This window comes from Aplysia californica, unplaced genomic scaffold, assembly GCF_000002075.1.
Source record: "Aplysia californica isolate F4 #8 unplaced genomic scaffold, AplCal3.0 scaffold00019, whole genome shotgun sequence".
In the NCBI taxonomy this organism is placed as follows: domain Eukaryota; kingdom Metazoa; phylum Mollusca; class Gastropoda; order Aplysiida; family Aplysiidae; genus Aplysia; species Aplysia californica.
The window spans coordinates 1,006,465-1,013,683 of NW_004797289.1; the positions used below are offsets into that span (position 1 = coordinate 1,006,465).

At 40.0% G+C, this 7,219-nt stretch overlaps 1 long non-coding RNA gene across 1 annotated transcript in view; it reads right to left on the bottom strand.

The window, feature by feature from the left end:
- The window catches only part of LOC101863478, a 162,527-nt gene extending 156,875 nt beyond the window's left edge, over window positions 1-5,652 (bottom strand). The window contains exon 1 of the long non-coding RNA XR_001185134.2: window positions 5,456-5,652. This is a non-coding gene — a long non-coding RNA (uncharacterized LOC101863478). The remainder of the gene's footprint in view (window positions 1-5,455) is intronic.
- Between the last annotated feature and the right edge of the window lie 1,567 nt (window positions 5,653-7,219).

Here is a 7,219-nt window from a genome sequence, read left to right on the forward strand (position 1 = left end):
CCCCCCCCCCCAATCCAACCTCTGCTTCGAGATTCCCTGTGTTGTAGAAAATGCAGAGGAGTTTCTATCAGTGATGTTCGTCCTGACTTTTGGTTCCAAGGGCGGTCGTATCTCGGCTGTACTGTGAGCATGATGTTTCTGGTTAACCTAGTCAAACAGACAAAACTATCTCCTAAACATGGCGAAGTTGCCTGTCTGCTGGCCTGCCATTGTTATCTGATAAAAGGCTTGCAAAGCGAAAGATGCGTCGTTTTTGAAAATGTTTATGCATTCACCGGTAGTTGAAAATGAGCGTGGTCATAAAGATGTTCATAAATTTATTATTGAAGTGCTGTATACAGTTTTCTCATCGGTACAAAAGTAATAGAAGTCGTAGTAATTGCTGTAGTAGTAGAAACAGGAGGAGCAGCAGCAAAAAAACAACAATAACAAAAGCAACAGCAGCAGCAGCAGCAGCAGCAGCAATTGTAGTAGTAGTAGTAGTAGTAGTAGTAGTAGTAGTAGTAGTAGTAGTAGTAGTAGTAGTAGTAGTAGTAGTAGTAGTAGTAGTAGTAGAAAACAAAAACAAACTACAACTGCTACTATTCGCCCTTCGCTGGCGAAGATAACCTTGACTTCATATCACTGATGTGGTAAACAAGACCAGGCGAGACAAAATTAGAACCACAGTAATCAGAGAAATGGTGGGCGCAATTGATGTCATGCATCACATCCAACACCAAAGAATCAAACGATTTGGACATCTCATGCGATAACCAACACACCACCCAGCACAACGTGCCTACTTCAAAAATTTCGATGGCGACAAGGCTAGAGGGCGACCGAGAAAGACCTGGATAGATGGAGTCAGGGAAACATTAACCACCCACGGCATCCCCCTGATCCAAGCTCTCCGGCTTCCGACAAAGAGTCGTCTCTTTCTTCCCGCGACATCCAAAAGGGTATAAGGGGTGGATAAAAGTAAAAAAGTAAGTAAAGTTTTCTTTCCACCTTAAAATGGGAAGAAAGGAGGGGGGGGGGGAGGCAATGTTATTCTATGAGAATGTTTTGTTTTAAAGAAGATAACATTTCCTGATCGGTCCAAAGTACCTCACTCCCGGTTTCTTTTTTTTCAATACAAAAAAGGGTATGCACAAAACGCGTATCTTCATTGTCTCACTTTAATCATGTATTCGCCAGATAAGGTGAAACTCTTTAAAGAAAAAAGCTTTAAAAAGTATTATTGTTACTATTGTTGTGATCATTATTATTAAAATGACTATTAGTACAACTGCCTGCCATTTCAGCAACGTCACTGCTGTAGCGTGCATGGTAACAGTGTGTCATTTATTGTGCCAGGTCTGAAAAGGTAGATCTATATTTTTTTTAAAAATTGAATAGATGTAAAAGCTTGAAACACTTTGCTCTAACAGGAAAAGCACACAAGTCAAATGACCCCGTGGAAGACCAAAAACAATTTACCTATAAAATTGAACTGATGGGTGACGGGAAGAGACAAGTTCAATAGTTGTTGTTTAGAGAGCATCCGAGTAGAGACATGAGAAGAGAACCATAATTGTTGATGTCTGCTCAAGATCTCAGACTTGAAGGAGAAGAGGAAGGAAAAGAGGAGACTCTTAAGCGTAAAAGTGGTATCGCAATTTGGTTGTTCTATTTTTTTTTTAAAGAATATTTTCTATAACCAATTTAGAAAAAGCTGACGAATATCATCCTAATGAAATTGGCAAAAGTACAGCATTTATTTGAACGAGACGTTTTTGTCTGAGCTCTGTAATAGTTACTGTCGGATGTTCTGACTCGGCTCTATATCAGCTGATACGAGAGACGTGAATGAATTCTTGTGAATACCGTCTCTGAAAGACAAATGTATAAAAAGGGCCTGGAAAATGAGGAATCTCTCCTTACTTGTTCCTTTTTATAGATTACTATTATTTTTCGTCTTTTGGTAGCAATAGCTACCTCTTAGATCTTACAGGAAGCTTTTGGAAAAGCCCTTATTTTAAGACAGTATTACAACAAGTAGGTTTCAGCGTTTACTCGGTGATCATTTATTTTCGTAGTGCGACGTTTGGTATTCTGGAAGTTAAGAGTTACATAAAAAGAAAACTCCCAAGGAACATTATCTTCTGAAAGTACACCAGAGTGGAAGCCTTCGTCCAAAGGCTATGTACTACCGATTGCTCTGTGTGTGTGTCCAAGGTTATTACTGCTGGAATCTTGCCTCCCTGTTGTAGCTGGAGTGTTCCACATGTAGGTCCTGCTCTCTATATTCTCTCCTTATGTTGTTTCCGTCTTCCTTTTTAACTTTTTCCCTACCGTTGTCATGCGGATCCATTTCTCTTTACTCGAATAACACTGTATTTCTTTATGAAATAGCCTTTCTTTTAGCAGTGAATGAATTGTGTACTCTGTGTTGACTTGAAAAGACATGGCTCTCACCTTGGAAGAATAAGGTGATTGATATAATATCAAAGGGTCGTGGGGAAAGAGGGCCACCTTTATTCTCACCACTGGTGAGAATAGCTCATGACCCGCTGTTCTCATCCCCACCTCAGTGTGAGCATGAGGCGAGCCTAGTTCTGTAAAATTCTTAAAATTAGGCTAGATCTAGATCTAGATTTCTAGATGTAGATCTATTATTATGAGGACAAGCAGGTATCAGATGCATTCTGCTCTTGACATCTTGTCCTTGCATAACCATATATCTAGATCTAAATATCTAGCTCGGTTTGTTGTTTTTTTGTGTGTGTGGTTTTTTTTTTCACCGTTGTTTGCTGTTCATGGTGTGAAATGACCTTCAACCAGCCCATTAGACCTGAAAACGTATCTCTACAATTTATGAGTTATTCTCTGTGCTGTTCTGTGTTTGTCTGTGCTATAGACTTATAATAGGCCTACTGTATGTTAGCACACCTGAGACATAGGCCGATTGGCTATTCTCACCCCTGGTGAGAATAACCACTTCCGTGAAAGAGAGCACGGAGGTGTCGGGGTAATGGTTGCATTATTATCAAGCCAGATATTGAGCTAAGATAAGATAAATAAGATAAGATAATATAGATATAATATATTAATCCTTCATTGAAAAAAAATCAAACAAGACGGTAGATCTTCTTTACCTAAAATTCAAATGTCATAATTCTGCTTTCAACAGCCAGCTCTGAAGGGTCTCAAACAAGCCATTAAATTTATAAGTACATTAAACAAAAAACCCCAACATATTATAGAATCGTTTGACTCTGGGAATAAACTTCACGATGTGTTGGAGGTGGAGCCTGGGGAGGGAGGAAAGAGGGGTGGGGGGTGGGGTGGAGGAGCAAATAAATAAAAAATACAGACGTCTTCTCAAGCCTGTGCAAAACTGAATCTAGTCAACGACGCGTGTTAGCCCACAGAACAAAGAAACAACCTCAAGATTCTCCGGCACATCATATTCTCGAACGCTACATACGCATGAGAATAATGAACATTAAAGAAGAACAGTAGAAATGTCAATGAACGCGTTTGGGCTAAAGTGCTATTAAGGGTTGGGCTCTGAGCATTACAATGAATTATGTCTCAATTTGGAAATGAAAATAACACTTAAGAGAGAAGACTCCGAATGACAACCAGAATAAGCAAGGATGAGGAACTTTGGTTCAAATAAAGGAACATAACAGTCTGATAAAAAGATATTTTGGAAGGAGTAGATAAACGTCTTAATCAGGACAAAAATTCGCAACATAAAGATACATTGGGATAACCAAAATTAGGAACAATCAAGTATTTTGGTTCAAATAACAGTAGGGAAAAAGATATTTCAGAAGGAAATGTTTCTAAAAGGGGAGATTAAAGATATTCCTGAACCGCTGGAGACAATTTGCTACCTTAGAATTACAAAGTTCTATCTCCTCAGTATATGATTTTGAGCAATTTGCCGTCAAAGATTTTGAGTTTCACAACATGTCAAGCTTTTTTTAATGCAATTCTTTGAGTATCGTGATAACGACTCTTTTTTTGTTTTAGTAAGTGTTTTGCAGCGCTCACAACTACATTAGGCCATGGGGCATACGCGGTGCATTTTAAATATTTTCAGTTTGGTAGGAATTAATGATACGACTCCGAACAATCTTACGATTTTGATCGAGCAGATAGAACGATCGGTTTCTGACCTTCTAATCGAAGTGACTCAAAACTGCCCAAACTGTCAGATAGAACTTTGTAAATCTGAGGTAGCATAGTGTCACATGGGTCGTTCACACACTTGGCGTGGGACAGAACAATAATATTATGTTTCAGAAAGGCTGTTAGAAGCCATGCTCCGAAATGTACATTCTTATTAGTGGAAGAGAAATTAGAGGCCTATTGAAAATTGATAATGAACTACAAATTTCAACCCCAATTGAAAGGAAAAAGAATACAAAGCGTAAGAAAACCCAGGTGCAAAGATATGGTCCAAGTTCAGGAGTCAGCAATCGTGCAGGTCTTAGGGGTATGACGTCACTGTTACTCACGCCATTCTCGAAAGGGGACATGGGGACACACTGTTATAGAAGACGATGCGTTGAAGGGTAATGAATAATGAACTACTGATTTTGTTGTGTTATTGTGAATATAAAGAAGCACATCGGCATAACAATGGGGTTCTAGTTCTGAGAAATAGCAACAAGGATATGCAGAAAAAAAATCCCAGAGCAAAGTAAAGTAACATTCAAATATCGGTAAATACTACGATGTTACAATCGCGAATCAGTCGTCGTGATAGATACACAAAACAGATTTCTAGGGGCAGTTGTTAGTTGGGAAAGCGGCTGGGGGTTGAGGTTGGGCCTTAGAAATTGAGTGGAGACTGAAATAGAGAACACATTTTAGAATCACCTTGCGAACAAAACATATTTAATCATTTAATCAGACTTTTAGGAAAATAGTGCTGTTCATAACAACATATCCAAAACATACCGTATAAGCCTATCTTAAGCTGGGAATCATATGATAATGTATATTTGGAACATATGATATCTGTGTACAATACAGATTCACGAAACTTCTTTTTAAATCACTAGAAAATTTCCGCAACCTTCATTATTTTCCCCTTTTGCCTCGTACCTGAATATACGCCATGTGCTCCCCCCCCCCCCCCCCTCCCGCCGTCTCCCGGAAAGCATTTTACATATTACTATGAATTTAGCCTAAGTGTAGTTCAACAAAACAAACGGAGATGACCATCGATATCGATCTACTGTGTTTGTTTTAAATTTGTTTCAAAGGAATCACTTAAGATTCTAGAAGCTAAATCACATGCAGAGGGTAACATTACCAACTAAACAAAGAACGTAAAGATAATCGGGAAAAAATGCGATAGTCCACTTTCTCCCACGCACATGCATGACGATGTTGTCCCACTCACTCACACAGGGACGCATCTAAATAATTTTCATAAGATTTGGTATCCTAAAAAAAAGGAAGAACCACTCACCCTGAATGCTTATACTTCCCAAATGTTTATCTGAAATAATGACTGGGAAGACCGACTCATAATCCTTTTGTCCAAGACTTGGCGTGAGAAGAGCGGTCACAAGTGATCGCTCTCTCTTCTTCCCTCTTACTAATTTTCTCTCTCCCCTCATAAGTGCCCACGACTAGTTTCCACACCCTCTCCCTTCCCTTCTTCCCCCTTCTCTCTCTCTTTCGGTCTCCCTCTTCCACACACACGCACTCTCTGTCTATCTCTCTGTCTATCTCTCTGTCTATCTCTCTGTCTATTTCTCTTTCTACCTCTCTCTCTCTCTCACTCTCTCACTCTCTCTCTCTCACTCACTCCCTCCGTGCCCACCTCTCTCTATTTCTCTATTCTACTCCCCTTTTCCTCTCTCTTTTCCCCGAGCTATCACCTCTAGCTTTAGCCCCCTGCTCCACCACATCCCCCTCCAGTCTCTCTCCCTCTCTATCCCAACCTCCGTCCCTGTCTCTCTCCCCCTTCTCTCTCTCTCTCTCCCGCTCTCTCTCTCTCTCTCTCTCTCTCTCTCTCTCTCTCTCTCTCTCTCCCTCCCTCCCTCCCCTTCTCTCCCTCTCACTCACCCTAGCTCATCGGACAGGCTGATCCCAGTCTACGGGGGCAAGTGGAGCGCTCACCCACGATGAGTCAAACCACGCGCGGACGCATGTCAAGGAGACCGCAGATTACAGGACGGGATTCCAACGGGTGGGGTGGGGGGAGGGGAGGGGATATCTGGATATATTTATTTATTAATTAATTTTAAATTGATTATTATAATAAGCATGATCCCATCTCTATGAACCGGAAAATATATATGCATTGAGGAGACTGAAGACTATAAAATGTGTTCCTCTTTATTGTATTAAAATTATGAATGATCTTGAATTCTGTGCTCCAAATTATGTCTAGAATAGAGAACTAGAGCCTTACTCTATTAAAAGCACGCTCCAAATTTTGAAAACGTCAATAGAGCGATGAGAAGATTTTATGGGTTTGAACGAATTCTTCGTGTTGGGGACATCACTACGTTTGACCAGAGGTACCCATCTACACTGCGACGCACACATCAAGAGTTTGGTACGGTATCGAGATTTTAGATCTGGAAATAGTAGAAGCAGCTTTATAAACACGAAGTAGAACTCTGTGGCACACACACGACAAAGTACAAATCGCACTTGTGTTCCTGCTAACTGCCCGAATCAGTCTTGAATTCTGCTGTTCTCCAAACACATCTAGGACACAGAGTGATCTAGATAAAGAGTATTGCTTTATATCTTTTTAAAAACTACGCACCAAATACGCGCCAAATTTTGAAAACGTCAGTACAACGTAGTAAACATTTTGTGTGTTTAAACGAACTGAACGTGTTGGGGACATGACTACACTAAATGTATCTAGAAAAAGTCAATACAATGGAGTTGGCCATGAAGTATCCATCGACATTTCGAAGCACACACATCCTAACAGAGTTGGATATCGAGATTCTAGATCTGCAAATAGTAAAAGCAGATGTCTCACACACACGATGAAGTGCAAACTGAAACGGAAGTAGTCCCCAGTAAAATCTGAAATGGCTAATGGCAGAGTGAAAACTTCTGAGAGCTTCGATTTACAGGAGAAACAAACAAACCTCAAAAATCAGAAGGTAGTTTCCGAACTTTGAAAATATGCCCTCGTAACCCTTTGTGACAATTCTTATCTGAATCATATTATTGTATGTTTTATAGGCACTTGTGTAAAAAA